This window comes from Anser brachyrhynchus, assembly GCF_964034855.1.
Source record: "Anser brachyrhynchus genome assembly, chromosome: 6".
Classification (NCBI taxonomy): Eukaryota; Metazoa; Chordata; class Aves; order Anseriformes; family Anatidae; genus Anser; species Anser brachyrhynchus.
This window is the reverse complement of record NC_137700.1, coordinates 9,016,976-9,035,227: the sequence shown is the minus strand read 5'-3', so window position 1 is coordinate 9,035,227 and position 18,252 is coordinate 9,016,976. Positions and strand designations below refer to the sequence as shown.

The following is an 18,252-nucleotide window of genomic DNA, read 5'->3' as shown; positions in this document are numbered from 1 at the left end:
AGGTGCATATGTTACCACATATCTGGGGAGCTGGGATTGTTCAGCCTGGAGAAGAGGAGGCTTAGGGGCGACCTTATCGCTCTCTACAGGTACCTTAAAGGAGGCTGTAGTGAGGTAGGGGTTGGTCTATTCTCCCACGTGCCTGGTGACAGGACGAGGGGAAATGGGCTAAAGTTGTGCCACGGGAGGTTTAGGTTGGATATTAGGAAGAACTTCTTTACTGAAAGGGTTGTTAGGCATTGGAATGGGCTGCCCAGGGAAGTGGTTGAGTCACCATCCCTGGAGGTCTTTAACAGACGTTTAGATGTAGAGCTTAGTGATATGGTTTAGTGGAGGACTTGTTAGTGTTAGGTCAGAGGTTGGACTCGGTGATCTTGGAGGTCTCTTCCAACCTAGACGATTCTGTGGTTCTGTGATCTCTGATAAAGGCAAGACTGAAAAAAAAATTGTTATAAAACCCACTGCTACAAGAGCTTATGCTTGTTTTCCTGCTTGCTATGTTATTTTCTGACCATTTCCTGCTCTTCACAGACAGAAATACCCAGCATAACAAAAGTACTAAGGTACTTATGCTTACATAAAGCTACGTGTGTAGCCAGGGCTACACAACAGACTTAATTGTGTGTCATTGACACCATGCCTCACTTTGAATGCTGTATACTTGGAATTCTAAGCAATATTGGGCCTAATATCTACTGGAGAAAAAAAAAAAAGCCCTCAAATAAATGCCTCTGCTAGACAAAGGTGGAAAGAGCTAAGAAGAGCAGAGCAAATATTCTTCATAGAAAAGGAATGGCTTCTATTCTACTTCTAGTGAAGTTCTAAGAGAAGATAAAATTAGACTCTGAATTACCAGACACCTGAACCTCTAAAGAAAACTTGTCAGCTACCATCTACAAATATTTCCTTTGGTGATACAACACAATGCTGCAAGTACCTCCAAAAATACAACAAAAAATAATAATCCACGTTTCAATTGAAGGATGAACATTCTGTAAGAAGCTCATCCTACTTTTTTTCTTCATAGTGTTTCACCTGCTATTGCAGTCTTTTTATTTAGATACATTTTTAAAAGCCTTATTTTTGGACATTAATAGCTTAAGGAACTCTGATATCAGGTCAATAAAACAGTGAACTGACATTTGACAAAATACACGTTTGCAATATTACAATCGATAGAATCGTAAAAACCCTATGCACTCCAATACTGAACTATTTCTACTTCCAATAGTGAAATATTTGCAGATTTCCTTCACACTTTACCCTTATAGTCTTTTCAGTCACCTCATGTCTAGCCACTTCCTTCGTTAAAAAAAAAACAACTAATTTTATAAACAAAAATCTGCTTTTTAAATTGTATTAATCTGTTTTAATACAGATATTTTTGTATTAACTGCATTTATTTTATTAATATGAATTAATTGCATTAATACAAATTGTTTTTCACGTGTTATAAAGCAATTTGCATCCACTGCTCAACTGCTTTCCTTTCAGCTGCTTTCACAATGGAAATAATTTTAAGAGTTCCTCTTATGCTATTTAATTTATATTAGAAAAGAGAGGGCTTTCCCACACCTTAACTAAACACATTAATTGAGGAGGAAAAAAATGCTGCATAGAGTCTGCTCTCAGAATGCATCTATTATCAAATTTCTCAATGCATGGAAAACAATTCCAAGTCAGTCAAAAACAGCTGTAAGGATTCAAAACCATAGTATTATCTTCATTACATTTACTCCCATTTCGCAAGGTTTGTAACCAAAGAACATAGGCACATATAATACTTCATTATCAGTTATTTCAAAAACACATTAAATTGGTGATTTACGCAAGAAATACTCTTTTTTAATGAAAAGGTGACTATACTTCTCATTGTTAATATCACTTCTCATGCCAGCCTCAGAACACATGAACGAATTTATTTAAGTCATTATATGCTGTACTAAAACAAAACTTCAAAGTCTTATTCTGAAATTGCATGCATTAATCCTTTTAAATAGTCGTTACTATTAAAAAAAGCAACAATCAATGGCTGCAGAAATATGAATTTGCATTTTCAAGGATGTTTGGAAACATTAGTTATAATTAGCAAAACAAGCATTGTCCCCATGACAGCCTTTCTTTACAAACCTTTGAATGTTTGACAAGAAAAGGTCATGTTTTGTAAAATCCTGGAAAGGTCATTCAATAACAAATCACATGAATGAAATCACAAGAGTTCAAGGAGGTTAACAGAAACACCACAGGCATTAAAGCATGTTTTCAAGGTAAACAAGGTAAAAGAAAAACAGTCTGCCTTAGCTCTGGAAAAAGGAAAAAGCAAGTAGTCTCTAATTTGCTACACACTGTAATTTTAAAACATTTTCTCTGCACTTGGTGGTTTAACACTACGTATTATTTCTCATGTTCGACGCATTTAGGGAAGGATTAACAGATAACAGAGCCAAAACATTTAAACATCTCTTCAAATAGCCTAGGTTGACCTTAGTAGATTTTTCCGCCTTAATCTTGTGACCAGACACTTAAAAAAAAAACAAAACTTAACCTCCATCTCAACTAAATCTCAATCTTAGATCTCAAAACTTCACTGCTTGAAACTCTGCCAGCCTTTCAGCTAAACACTTTGACCTGCCTGTGACCTCCTATTTCCAGGTCTATTTTCTTCTTTACCAAAAGAACACAACATTTTTCACAGGCAGGAATAACAAAGAGTTGTTTATATAGGGTAATTTAACTACAGGATCAGTGCAGGGAGCAGTGTGATGTATTTGATCCACAGACCAAGGAAAAAAAGCATTGCTCACCAGTGTTAGAGAAAAGCCTATTGAATAGTTTTCCTGGGGCAAGCCAGCAAATTGGGGTTCTTTTCATGTATAGGCATAAAAAAAAAACGAATTCAAGAATGATCTTGGGTCTCTGTCTCCACAGGGTGTTAAAGCACTGGCCTGCTGCAATTCTGAAGTTTTAAAGTTCCATTATCCTAGTGGAAAAAGGGGAGTGCTTATTTACATAAATTCAACATTATTCAAAAGAATTTGCTACGCAGGAGGAAATCTTTTCTAATACAAAGAATTTAGAATTACCAACTATGCTTAGTTTATCAGCATTACGCTTGTGTTTTCATTTATGACAGGCTATTTGCAAACTGTAATTTATTATGGACCTCTTTATGAGATTAATTTAACAGGATCAGACCTGTGGACCACCTAAAGTTACATGTTGGCTGGCAGTAGCTAGTCTCACAGGGGTGAGAAAAGCACAGTGACAGCAACACGGAACGGTCTCTCAGGACATGCTGTTGTAACCCCCTAACAGATTCAGACTTCAAACTTAGCTTCATGAGTTCAAGAAAGCCTGAAAACATTGAAGTTTCATACCAATATCATTAGATACTCCTGTGTGATGCTTCTCATCCATTTCAAGTCCAGGTAATAGCAATAAGACTCCCTCTCTAAAGGCAGACACCAATATAGACAATTAAATGTGTTAAAATAATCATTTCTTCTATCAAGTAAGCTTGATAGTAAAGCTAACAAATCCAAGCAACTTGGCTTTCCCATCACCCAAGCTGAATAAATATGCTGAATGTTGCATTTCTTACTAGAAGACCACTTTTACACTGGGTTCATCCTTCTTTGGAACTAACAACAGAGAGCGTTATCCGGTTCCATTATAAAGTTTAAAAGCTTGACATTTTAGCAACCTGCGGACAAAGGAAAGCCTGCTGACCTCAGAGCACAACCCAAACAAGGCAACAAGCTTAGATGAAAGAATGCAGCAAATAAAACAAACGCACACTTGTTGAGGTTTCTGCTCTGCCCGTAGCACAGTAAACTGGTTTAGGGTAAGTGACCCCAACAGAAAACTAAAACTGCTAATAAACAAATAAGATCAGTTTTCAGGTACAGCATTCTCCTCAACGTTTTAACCATGACAGAGCACAAACACTTTCACAAGAGGGCTAACAGAAGAACTCGATCAATGAAGCCTGCACATGCTTCAGGTCACAATGCTTCTCTTCTGCTCTTCTATGTGGGCATGCTCCTCTACACACCTCAAATAGGCTCTTCTCTAATGTCCTGCTCCTAACCTTTTTCAGAAAAGGGGGCAGAATGTGTACCAGAGGAAGCACAGGAAGTTCAGTGGCTTGACGGTCACGGAATTGGTATCATGTTTGGTCTGATAGCATGAAGAGCCATTAGCAGCCACGCACTACCAGTATTGAAATAAAACCTTGAAAAAGATTTCCAGATGAAGTCAAGGCAGTCAGGGATGTATTCCTTTACAAGGATGCATGCCTTTAAAGGAATTAAGGAACAAAATACTAAAAACAATCATGAGCATTACAAAGACTTTACTAATTAGCATAAATGTTGTTTTTCTACCCACATATACACAGGCAGACTATGCAAATGAATATATTTTATCAGGAAGAAATATAACATGACTTTCTATAGGAATATCAAAAGTACATCTGGCTGATATCTCGTTCTCAGTCCATATCCACCCAGTATAGCTTTTCATCTTATTTCAGCACTATTCATGTGCTGGCAGGATTTCTTTTGTTCTTCACTGTAGGACAACTCGAGACATTTGATCCACGCATTACCAAAGCTTCCGGTTTTGACATGACCTTATACCGTCCTTTAGTAGCATTTTAGGAGCTGTGCAGGAAGTGTTCTCCAACATGTGGTCCAGAGCTCAGGCGTTACAATGCTGTCATTATTTTGGCATTTAGGGCTCATGTGGTACCTTTTCCTACAGACTGCAGCTTTGCCTTCCTATTTTGAAGAGCTCAAAAAAGAACTATTCTAGAAATGTTACTCGTCCATTAGTGCTATTGTTTCTTTAAAAAGCTATACCAGTTTGTACTATGACTGATCAAAATGACTATCAGAAACAAGACACCTCATTTTGTCTTTCTTGCCAACTATTTTAGCTTATTTGCCATGAGCGCAGGGTATAATTAATATCACACAGGAGCCAGCATTGTCATTTTTCAAATCATTTCCCTGGAAATGTTCTACACCTCTTAATGGCCCTGCTAATGCTGTAGCTGTCATGTTTTGGACAGCTGCGCTTTTACAAGACAAACTCAGCTGCGCCATGCGCCTCTCTGTAGACTTTTTAGCTCAACGGCTCAGAGGCCATGAATGCCAGCTGGTAACAGCTATATGGAAATCTTTGATTAATTTTTTTACCTCTAGACGCTGACTGTTGCTCAAATGTCACCTTCCCAGTTTCCATCCCTAGCCAGTATTTCCCCCCCCTCCCAGTACTGCTTGATGGATGAAGAATCAACTGAATGGGCCAAAAATCTTATGACTAATTAAAGCCAATATAGCCAGCCCAGATGTGGAGTGAACACAAAGTCTGGAGAGCGTCCAGGTCACACACATGAAATGCTCCATTGTTCAAGAGATGGAGCTCTTAATGACATTTACTGGGCTGGAGCTAACACAAACTGATATTCAGGGGGCAGTAAGGAGACAGGACAGGAGTTGCATTTTGTCAGGCTTTACCTTCACAGCTTACAGCCAGAGCAAGTGGGCTGCATTGATCAAATGAAAACATGCAGCAACTACACAGATATTACAAAGTGATTAAGAAAGTCAGTCAGATTTTATGCTGTTTTACTCTGGAAATGATTTGAAGCTGACAATAAGAACAAATTAGTAGTGTTCAGCAGTCTCCTAGTTGGGTAGGGTGGTTTGACTTCAGCAATTGATTCTGCCTATGAAGCAATACTAAGTGTCTTCTTACTGAGTCAAAGAACCAGAGAACGTGATCGATAAACAAACCTAACATATTGTAATTTCTAATACATACAAGTATGCTAAACATCCATTTCTGCAGCTTAAACACCTCTGCAGCTCTCCCGTTTTAACTTCCTGTTCATTAACAATCTTCACTCCTGAGAAAGAAGACAGCAAAACTTATTTTCCCATCATGTCTGCAAAACACTGGATAAAGTTATGTTCAGCAGTTCAGCAGCAGCAATTGTCCCAGTTGAAACCAGCCAGGCCAGGAAAAGTGACACAAACAGGATGCTGCTAAACATGCACAATTCAAAAACACACACTATATTCTCTTCTGCATGATTTGCTGCCATTTAAAAGACAATAAACAGCAACTTTAGATTGCTAACAACATGTCATTTAAGGTTTGCTGTTGCTCAACATGAAGAAAAATCAATGCCAGCTCTACAGGGGCAGAAAACCCAGAGAAGTGAGCTCCATTTCAGGTCTGTTTGAACTCATTTCCTTTCTCCGTGGTTGCCCCCTTGTACACCCCCTCAGGCATCCCCTCACAGCAGGCATGACAGCTTGACACATTGACAGCTTGAACTGAATGACAACTGATTTGTACAAATTTCAAGCCTTATAAATCTACCTGTCACAACAACAACATAAAAGAGCTTGGACCCAGCAGGTAACTCAGAAAAAGCTTCCCCTGACAGCATTTTCTGAAAAGCAATGGCTTGCCTCCTGCCAAAAATTCCAACTATCATCCTTGTATAACTTTGAATAAAAATTCAGGGCCCATTTTCTTGCCAACAGGCTACCAATCGTCTTATTTAAAGATTAAAAAGAGTGAACAAGAAAAAAAAAGCCATCCACAGAATTTCATTTTATACTGATATGAAAGTAGTACCACCTGCTATGGCAGGATTACCACACCATTTTTCTCTACAGTGGTCAGACAGAGTAAATGAGCAAGGCTTTTTACGGTATTTAAACAATATCCCAGATTGCGATGCTGTTATGCATCCATTACATTGGAGCTGTTAGTCAATGCCACTCTTGCTGATAGAAGTTCAAGAGTTTTTTCACTTTGGGAAGTTATTGTGTTTTGTTTTTGTTCGCTGTGGTTTGTGTGTTTTTTTCTAGCTTAGTTGTTAAAAAAGCAAAATTCCAATTTCAGACACAAGCAAGGCTTTTCAAGGTACATTTTGCTGTCCAAGTCTGGTGGAAATCCACATGGACATTAGTTAAAATGCTAAGCACTCAGTGCTTTTGTAGGGGATGCAAGAGTAGCATGCAAGATAAAAAGTGCAGCATTTGATGCTCCAAAGGAATAGAAAGGGAATTAAGTAATTCTGTAAAAGGTCTTTATGGAAGGAGTTTATACCAAAAGAGTTATGAAACCCTGCAAGAAGACTTTAAAGATGATGAAACATATATGGTATTTAAAATGAGGAAGTTTTAAAGTATTCTGAGAAAGCCCTGTGGGACAACCTTCCAGGTACCAAAGGAAATGCCTTAGGAAGCACCAAGTCAGCTTCCCTTAAACCTGGAAAAAAAAAATCATATTAAAAGATACCTGCCGTTAGGGAAAAAATAAGTTATTTGTGGTGTTTTACCTAAATAAATAAAATGTTCAGCAACTTCCAGTCATAATCAATAAAGATCCAAAATAACAACTTTCTACTAAGCTTCTAGATAATAAAAGCAATTAATAATACATGTAGAATTTGTATAAATTGCTCATTCAGCCCATGACACCTAAAAGAAGTGGCTTTCTTGCCTTTTAACTCAGGTATTACTGGAAATTTTAATTGTCCAAGTCACTTTGCATGCATACAGCAAACTGATGATCAGTGCAAATTATAACAGCACAAGTTGAGTGCTATTTCACATTTGTTGCTGCCGTGCTCTAAGTTCACTATTGTCATGGCTTTGGCTGGGATAGAGTTAGTTTTCTTCATAGAGGCTCATATAATGTGTTTCGGATTTTTTATGAAAATAGTGGAGACAACACACTGTTGCCTCTTTGAAGAAAATTAACTCTATCCCAGCCAAAACCAGGCCAACTATAATAATCTAAGATGGGGAAAAGCTCTAATTTTCAGTACTTCCCTGACAACTCCCCTGGTTTCCCTTCTGTAATGATTTTGTGCAGAAAGTAGGAACACTATCACACAAAATCATTCTAACAGGAAAAAAAAAAAAAAAAGGGTGTGGGGGTAGTGTCCAAAGAACTTCAGCACACCCCTCTGCTCCCCTACCACTCATGGACATCTAAGCGTTGCATTATCTTTGCTCAAAACAAGGGGGGAAGGAAAGGAAAGAAAATAGCATTTTTCAGATAAAAACAAATACACAGTCATGTGAGAAATTTGTAGTCACAGAGTAAATGTTTGCACAAAAAATTAATATTTAACAAAACCATTTTTCTGACGAGAAACTTTTCAAGAAAACTCTAAGAACCTGTCTGTTTATCTTTCCAGTAAAGTTATAACTCGTTTCTGTTTCTGTGTACTGCCCTATATAGCAAAATGGTAAGTAAGAAAGCATAAGCAGACTGCTGACGACTTCCCATTGAGGCACAGGAACATACACCTATATAAGACAGGATAATCACACATCACAGGATCTTTAAAACAGGTGGCAAAGGCTAACCAGCCAAGAGAAACCACTTACAGCACAGAGCACACCTCTCAGGACTACTTGCACTGGTCTGCTCAACACAGTCCCCAGCCTTATGAAGGAGGAAAAGACAAGTGACTTCCATAGCTCCCTTAGTGACCATTACCCACCTTGAAAAGGACTAAGGCAATTATCTGAAGACGACCAACAGTCAACTACAAGTTATGGGCACGAAGTTAGCATTGTGGTTCAACCATCTTCGCTGTGTATCTTGCAACAAAATATGTGCAATCTCTTTTTCCAGTAATGGGAACCTTGTGTATGCGTGTGTTTCTTCAAATCTTTACTCCTAACATTTTTAAATGGACAACAACATCACTTTTATACTAGAATATGAAATAATATAAAATTACAATCACTGGAGGGAGTTCCACCACCCCCCCCCCCCCTTTTGTTTTTCTAAAGCAACTAAAGCCCTGTGCCAACACCTGAGCCATGACTGAGGAAGGAACAAAACAGGGACCTTGTCTGTGGGAAGCAGAATGCCAGCTTCTTACAATGGTAGAGAAGAGGCTTGGATTTTAGTATTGCTGGAGTTGACCGCTTCCCCAGATTTGGTAACCATAACTACTACCATTGATTTTTTCCCATGCCCATTTTACAGCACATACAGGCCTTGTTTAAAATACACAGCCACAATAGGGCCCCCGAGGAGAATACTTATTATCTCTCAGAAAATGAGTTGGATTACAAAGGAGGAGAGAAATAGATGTACGCACATTGCCCTCAACTTTTCAATCCTTTCTACAGGTAGTAATACAACAAAAGAGAGGTCTTAACTCCACTGCATACAGGGGCAGAACCTGTTTCTGATGGAAAAAGGCTGCTAAATGCTACCAATACAACCTGTGAGGGGTAAGTTCTAGCATTTCTAAGACCTCGTTTCTTGGACTGGTGGAAGTCAGTACATTTTTGCCACTTAGAACCCTCTGTGTTATTTGTAACTGTCAGTGGAAGGGGAATCTGTAATTGTTAAGAGGGAAAGAGCCTGTGCAAATTCTTCCCAGTGCAAAGTGAACAGTCAATCACTTTTATAAGGACAGGAACAACTGAAACTATCCATTCGTATACTTTCCTTTAGTCAACAATATTACCTTTAGTAATCTGGGGAATGTGCATCCATAAATTACAGAAAGTGTTATTGCATTGCTGAATAAACAGCAACATTTCCATCAGCAGCAGTGGCAGCCCCACAAAGGTATAACAAACAGACTCAATCATTTTCTTGTCAAGCTTTGCAATGACTGCAGAGTTTACTGCTGGAGATAATGTTGCTTTCCTCAGCATTGTGTGCCAAACTGCAAACTGCTTATTAAAACAAAACCTCTTTTTCTGAGCAGCATGAGTTGGATAATCACTTATTGCACTCAAGAAAAAACAGGTTTGATGCCCAGAGGTGGTTAGCAATCAAGCATATGCATTAACATTTGGTGTGTAAAAACTGGTTAAAAAAGTAAGTGATCTAAAAAGGAATTATGAGAACCAGTGCCCCAGGTCGATCGTTTTCCCTGTTAATAAATTGTTACAGATAAAATATTTCAAACTACTCTAATATGCCTCTAAGAGAGAAATTAGCAAAGAAAGACAGGAGTGAAACATAAATCAACTCTTCCAAATCAGATATATGCTCTTTAAAAACTGCTTTTTAAGAGGAACAATTGTATTGCATCTTCACATTCCAGGTACAGGTGGCAACTTGCTTTTCAAAGAAGGAAAGAAAAAAAAAGCAAACTTAAAAACTAGTCAACTGTGTCAGAGATACTGCTGAAACACAAATGTGATATTGCCATCCAAAGAAACAGCTTGGCATAACTAAGCCAACCAATACTCCTGAAAAAGAAAAAAAAAAAAACAGTTCAATTTTCTTTGCTTAAAACAGATTGACAACCATTTTACTTGGTTGAATAACAGGAAATTCTGAGACACAAATGAGCAAGCTCTGCCATGTAAAGAAAACACTGCAGTAAAGCAAGCCATTATCCTTGACTTAAGATTGGCTCTTTTTTTTCCTCTTTTCATTTTCTTAATGATTAGAGATATATTAATATAAAGGTAAGCAGACAGCCTTCTCTCTGCTATGCTGGCACTGCTGATTTCCTTCTAGCACTAAGCTATCAGCTGCTCAAGAAAACAGCAACATCCAAATAAAGGAGATTTCAAGACTATTATAAGTTTGAGCAGAGTACTGTGAGACTCACAAAGCCACACACACACAAAAGGAACTTAAGAGGCTAACAGTAGCATTTGCCAGTGATCTTTAGCAAGCGCAGGAACACGATTAAAGCCCATGTTGCATCCAAACAACAAGAAAGCAATGGTAGCCAAATTCTGGGACTCAGCACCTGGAGCATTTCTGCTATTCTCAAGGTGTGAAGTTCCAAACTTACAGAATCATCTTTGATTCTGCAGCAATTTGAGTATTTTTTTCACAGGTGCTGATATGACCTGAGTACCTAAACCCTAATGCAAAGTCGGTTTTGTTTTCTGTGGAAAACTGCCATCCTAACTGTAATTAGACATAAAAAGTAAACATTTCTATCACTTATATCTAAAATTATTTTAATCTAAAGGAGGGTTAAATCACGCCAATCTGCACATCTGTGCTTCTGTTCAGCAATGATTCCACATTCATACAGCCAGAGTCATTGCATCAATGTAAGCCCTTAGGAAAAAGCCTCCAAGCCAATTTAGAGAATGATGATAAATACTACGATAAATAGTAATACTTTAACTTGGTCAAATGCAAAATCATGGCCACATTCTCACCAGATTTTCTTCTCAAATAGGGTTAATGAAACAATTAAATGCTTTCATAAAATATATTTGTAGCTATTAATATTTGAAAACCATTGAAAATATCAACTCTTTTCCTTATCCCACCTACACCTTGAAAGACCATAAAGAAAATTAGGTTTCTATGCAGTGATCTCTGCCAAAGCAACTGTGAAATAAGAAAAACTCCAAACCTTCTCCAAGGCAAAGACAAACAGACTAACTCTTTTATCATGTTTATTCCTTTCCTTCCTTACTCAATTTTTTGTCCTCCTTAGGTCTTCTCTCTTTTACTTTTCCACCAGAATGACACCTACAGGGTGTGATTTAACAGATGCTTTAACAGATGTCTTTCTCTTCCAGGCTCTTCTCAAATGAATGCACTTTCTACCCAATCCAAAGTAAACTCTTTAATATGATTTCATCCATTCACTTTCACATCTTAGCCTTACAAGTCTTGTGTTTCTTGCCACTCTGGTTCTCTCAACTACATATACATATATTGAAATTATCTGTAGCTTCCTCTATTCTCATTTCCAGGCCTCCCCATAGCCCTCACACACATCCTTTCATTCATGCTCATTTCCCACTCTCTTAGGCCCAAAGTAACTGTTTATACACATCAGTATCAAGAAAAGCATCACCAGAAGAAAAAGGTGGTAACTCAAAACAGTAACACAAAATCATCAGTAAAGTTCCATGAAAAAACAAATTCATCATATTGGTACAACTACTGATAAACATATTTTTTCAAACTGAGCAAATATTCCGTGTATAAAACGAACTGCTGAACTGCAATATGCCTGAATCACTTAATGCTCATAAACAAATGCAATAATGCATCCACTCTTATTATCTTTAATTAACACCATATTTTGCAATTACATATGCAAGAGGAGATGTTTCAGTTAATCTGCAAGTTACCTTTCAGAGCATTAGGTATATGATCTGCTACCCAAAGGTTCCAGAGTATCCCTTAATTCCCATCATTATCTACTGACATGCCCAAATGATTCTTTGGCTACTTGTTAATAAAAGAATCAGAAGGTGCTAATCTCATTATCGCCTTGTCAGCAGTTCCTGTCAGAGCGTTGTTGCCCATTAATCGCCTCCTGCTGCAGTCAATCAGGATCCTGCCACACACTCTCCCAACATGTTTATTCTTTTACCTGGTAAGATAGAAGCTAACCGAAGTGTCACATCACACTACATTGACTAGCACCACATTAGAGAAACAATTATTTACTTTCCTGTATAGCAACACAGATATGATTGCAGAGTTCCAAACAGTTTAGCTGGGCTGAGTCTCTATGTCTTGAGTTCCATCTTCCTAATTTATTATCTGGTTTACTTCACAGTCATGCTAACACAGCCAGGGAAATAATAGCCACCATATGAAAAAACCCTAGAGAATTCTTATGCCCAGGAAGAAAACTGCCACTCACTGTTAAAACTGAAGAGTTCATATTTATTCTTACTACTTCAAATAGTAGGCATAATTTACTCAACAATACACACTGCGAACCTAACTCGGAGCTTATGTATCCCAAAACAATTTTCTCACCATGTGCTGACAGAAATTTCAGAGACAGATATCCAGGATTACCCAAAACTTCTCTCAGACGGGTGTATTTAAAAATTTCTATTTATTTTTCAAACCTTAGGAGCAGGCCAATACATGAACTTCATATTAATGAGCTTAGTATTTCCAATTAGTGAAAAAAAGAAGATAAGCAAGCATAACCACTAAATAGCATAATGCAAGAAAAAATAAATAAAAAAATGCCGACAATAAGTATGAGGAAGAAAAAGGAGAAAACTACACCTGTCAAACATATCCCTGTCTCACTAGAATTACTTACGTACTGCAGTTTTCAAAAACAGATGCCTAAAATTCAGGTATCTGACACTTGTTTAGTAGCTCACACACAGGTCAGCCCACCAGATTACAACCAGGACAGAAAACTCCTGAGTGTCCCCTTCTGCAGCCACCCAGCAAGAGCCTTGCACTAGAACTGCACGGAAGAATTCTGTCAGCTTCAGGGGACTTTGTCCAAAGATAATCATCCCAAGGCCTTGCAGCTGCAGCTGCTGTTCTTAAGTCTTGGAATGAGCAAAACTAATCTTCTGAGAGTGAAGTTCCCTCTCTACTCTAGGAAAATAAAGAGGCAGGGGGTAGGGAAGCAGTCCAAACCAAACATACAGAGAAAACAAGTCAGTCAGTATTTTATTCTATTCACAAGAAGTAGAAACTCTTTCTTCTTTCCAAAACCATATACTTTTCATGAATATGCAGCTACAAAAAAAGCCATAAAACAGATCTGAGATATAGCTTGAGCTAAACAGGGGAGGTATCCTATTTCCCAACTGTTGAGATTCAACGCTAACTTTGGTAGCTCAAGGTATTAAAAAATATTCATCTGTATTCATCTGTTTCTACTGAGCACTTAACTCCACCTCTGTGATCTGACCTTTCTGAATTCCTCCACGCACTACGCAATAGACATTACAAAAGCATACATATTTGTGTCCTGTCTGTTTTACAATTTTGGGGACATCTCTAGCACACTTTAGAGCCCAAGACGCCATGAAGTCACCTCAGCTCAAACAGAAGTGTAAAACACAAGGAACCTATGTATGTAGAGGATACAGATTCAGATGCGATTTGTGGTATTAGCTCTGAAGTTCTGTAAATCCAATACAATTATAAAACATTCCATGAAATATGATTCGTGGGAAAGGCTCACAAGTAAATGGGTACTCTAGATAGCTTAAAAATATCTTCACAACTTATTCCCAATTCAAACTACATACAAAGAGTGTGGCCACGTAGAGGCAGAACCAAATCCTCTATGGATCACAAAATGCCAATTCCCCTGTAATATACAAATCCCTCAGAATCAGAATCTTGGAGAGAGATGGCTTCCATTACTTTCCCCTCTCCTTCTATTAGTTTCATGAAGACAATCAGTAGGTTGTTTGTTTCCGAACTTTAGCCCTACAGGGTAGTTAAATAATATAGAAGCTTATCAGTCTACACTTTTACTAATGAACATTAATGGAAGACTGCTTGGCACAGTCCTAAAGCACCCACCAAATTTACACAGAAAACATGGAAGCAAGTGAAAAAAAAATGGGATAAATAAGTGGAAACAGGAAGAAATACTATTTAGAAAGAGGAATCACATTTGCATCTCAATCCAGGCATCCCATGTTTGCCATAATACCACTACATAGTTGAACAGCACAAGATCGTGAAAGTAAAATTGTTTTGGCTCAGCTGACAGTAATAAGGTTGATATGAATCATAGAACCATTTAGTATGAGCTATATTATAATATTCAGTTTAATCATGCTAACTGTAGGGGGAGGGAGAAGTAGAGTAAAAGGAATATACAAGCAATTTACTTGCAGGCACTTTTAACAACTTTATTTAAGCTTGTTTTATCTGCATAAAGAATATCCCAATATGCTTGTTAAGTGAAATGAAAATGGAAAGTGTTTCCAGTAGCATAAAGACATTAGAGACTGCCTTAAAGTGTATGAAAATTTTACATCAGCTCTTATTACAGTTGATTGCTGAACTGACAAGGGGAAAAAATGCATCTTCGGTTTCCCTCCACTTGTACATTAATAAGCACTTTTTAAGCACTATTCTGCAAAGAAACTGAAACACTTAAATTCTGAACGAAACACTCTATCTCTACTAATAATGGATAATATCAAGATATACTTTTACTTTAAAGAAAGAAAAGACCTCTCGATCTTTTATTATACCAACTGACTTTGCAAAAGTAGATGAATGTATACCCATTGATGTTATACTGGGCCGTCAAGGATACTGATTTGTTGCCTAGTGTAATTAATTGACACTTCTGCAAAAAACAGGCTTTATTGGTGGCGATTCATTAGAGGAAGGAACAGCTCTAAAAGTAACCTCCGGATTTGGACAATGGTTTCCTATTTCAGTCACTTGCAGCAAGAAAGAAGGTTTTTGGCTTAGAAACTTAGCTATCTACATGTGACAAGATTTTTCAGAGACCACGTTTTTCAGTGGAAAGATTTCTGTCTTCATTGTTTTTTGACCTTATGAAAATAGTGACATGTGTTGTTCAACACTAAATGACTACAGAGGGACTGAAAACATCCAGACCCCTACCAAATCTTACTCCTGTTAGCAAAGCAGATGTACAACATTTCAGTATCTGAAATGTACCCTTTAACCAATGCATTGAAAGAGGTTGCAAGCTCTTATGGCTACACAGAGCATACATACATGATTACATTTTACAAGTACGCAGGGAAAAAAAAGCATATCAAAACACACCTAGTCCCATAAGGCATTCTCCAGCCTACAACACATGTCCCAGCTCCTCTTTTGGCCTGTTTGATTAGGATTTAGCCTATGCTGACAGATCATCTTTGGAAAGGCCCCTGGCTGTGCCAAAAAGAACAAGTTAAGCAAAGGATTAACCAATATACTCTCTCTAATACAGTCAAACTGTCACCAGGATCAAAGACATTCACAAGAGACAGAAAGCAATTTAGGCAAGTGTCCCTCCGTGAATTAATGTAAAATATACTATAACAATCACCCTCTGCCTGAATGAAAGAACATACTGCTCTGCTCTCACTTTTCAGGGAAAAAAAAAAAAAAGCAGCATAAAAACAACTTTGTATTTAAATCAAACTGTTTATTCTCTAAGCATTACCTTCTCAGCACTTTTACTGCGACAGAAGACAATATAAGAAAATCAAAATGCAGTATTCCTTCAGTGAGAAAGCATTAAAACAAGAAAATTCAACTCAAACAATGAAACTGAACAGGTCGTCAGAGCTCGTTGGTAATTCTACTGAGTCAGTTGATACTGAAAAATAGAGTGTAGGATGAAGTTGAAGTAGTCCCAGCTACTTCAATTACAATCATGATTCAGGAGACAAGTAGTTCTAGAAATCCCACCTAAATTTTGCTCAAAGCATGTCATTTTTATTAGGTGCTCTGTGATGGACATTATGTAAGAACAAAACTGAAAAACTATCTATGCCAAAAATTGCAGACGCATCCCAAATACAAGAAAAAGGAAACTGATAATTATACTTTAAAACAACATGATAGAGTCAACACTGTTCAAAAACATCTTGGGTAACAAATAATTATAGAGACATGAGGCAAATAATGTTTCTAGTATTCCTCAGTAAAACACTAATAAAGTAAATGGTTTGTTGATTAATATGCCACCATACTGATAATTTAGATCAATATGCTGATTTTAAATACATCTCCTAACAAACAGAGCCACAATTAGAAAGAAACAGTGCTGGTTTGTTTGTACCACTGGAAAAAAAAAAGTGTAAATACTGAGATTTAGTGTCAAATTCTAAAAAATATAGAATCCAAACTGAAGAAAGATTAAGTGTATTTTGGAAGTCACCTTGCAGTTACACTGCTACTTTCTTCAAATGAAATTATCCTTTCTCCCAAAGATGCAAAAAGAACAGCCCCGTAGTTTCTAGCATGAGAAGTACAGTCCATAAAGCTGTGACTGGCACTTTTTAGAACTAGTTATAAGTTTACAACCAGGTTTGCCTAATTACCTGTGTCTCATATGGCCATTGTAAATTCTTTTTACTATGATTTCTCCTTGCTGCTTTGTAGTACCTGCAATATAACCTGGACTTGTGTGCCTAATACAGATAGATGTTGTGTATGTAATGGTGTCTTATGAAAAACATGATAAAACAGCATAGCCTCTACAAAATGTGTTATTAGTCTAACCCAATAAAAATGTAGTGATATACAAATAATTTGCTTCAAAATGAACAAAACTGTGCCATCTTAACACAGAATTAAGATAGGGAGGAAGTTAAGCCAACCTGAAGAAATATTACAGATTTTAGAGAAACAAACAAAATTTAAGCCAAAATATATATGATGCCTGCAAGCACTACCAACACGCCATGTAACAAGGATCACATCCATAAAGCTCATGTTTTCAATACAGTGAAACTCAAGAGGAACTGAATGCATTACTAAACATAGTCCCTCTGCCTGGCCTAATCTGCTCCACAAACATGGCAAGAGCTTGTACCACCAACTGGCCCAGCCACCCCACTCCAACCTTTCATTGTCAGCATTGTTCTGTACCAGTGCTGACCTAGTGTCATACTGAATGTGCTCCCAAAGTCCTAAAATAAAGCATTTAGCTTAAACATGAGACTACAGATGCAAAAAACTTCCAACAATCATTTAATCCTTGTCTAATATAAACAAGCCACTACATTTTTCCAGTACACTTTTGTAGAAGGAAATTGAGCAACCAGGACAGAACCAGGCACAAGATCAGTGCTGTGGTGTCAAAGCCCACCGAATCTGTCGACAGAGGGAAGGAGATTACAGCTGTATTTAAGAGACTCATCTTGCATTTAAGAGACTCATCTTGCACTGAGCCTTCTTACAGTATTGCAACATCTAATAAAATCATATTTCAGCTTCATATCCTACTTATCCAATATTTCCAGCTTACAAAAAACAGAAAGGAAAAGTGATACCTGTTATTCTAATGTAGTCTACCTTTTGTGGCAAGAGGTTGCTATAAACAGACTTGTTGAATTGTGGATTAAAGCCATGAGAGAAGATGCATAGCAGCAGAGTAAACAGAGCAGTGCTACACTTGTATAAAGAAAAAAATACTAGAGAAAGATGCGGAAAGATGGCATTGCCAGCACTATCCTTTAACAACATTAGGAAAAAAGAGCTACTTATTACACATCCATTCCCATTTACCAAATAGTATCTCATTCAGTGCTCTGAAAGAACGTACATATCTGTAAAATATCTACTACCACCTCATTCTTTAAAGAGGATAATTCTGATGCTCATCTTCCAACCTGCCCATGTAGTAAATATCTAAAATAAAAGAACAAGCAAACTGTATTTAAACAAAACTGTCTTTTATAAATACAGAAAATATCATCAGAATTTGTCAAGGTTAAATTATTAGTCATTTTTGTGTGTGTTTGTTTGTTTTAAATATCTTGAAACAAGAGACAA

The 18,252-nt window shown here is 37.4% G+C and overlaps 2 protein-coding genes across 7 annotated transcripts in view; both read right to left on the bottom strand.

Moving 5' to 3' along the window:
* The window catches only part of LRMDA (leucine rich melanocyte differentiation associated), a 668,732-nt gene that overhangs the window by 586,120 nt on the left and 64,360 nt on the right, over positions 1 to 18,252 (bottom strand).
* LOC308197317 (uncharacterized protein) overlaps positions 1 to 18,252 on the bottom strand; it is a 296,269-nt gene that overhangs the window by 261,406 nt on the left and 16,611 nt on the right. For 5 of the 6 annotated variants that reach the window (XR_013952802.1, XR_013952803.1, XR_013952804.1 and 2 more), the window contains exon 1: positions 12,126 to 18,252. This exon is cut by the window's right edge and continues 16,611 nt beyond it. The exons of the other annotated variant lie outside the window; for it this stretch is intronic. The gene's annotated coding sequence lies outside the window, so the exon portion shown is untranslated. The remainder of the gene's footprint in view (positions 1 to 12,125) is intronic. 6 annotated transcript variants of the gene reach the window in all.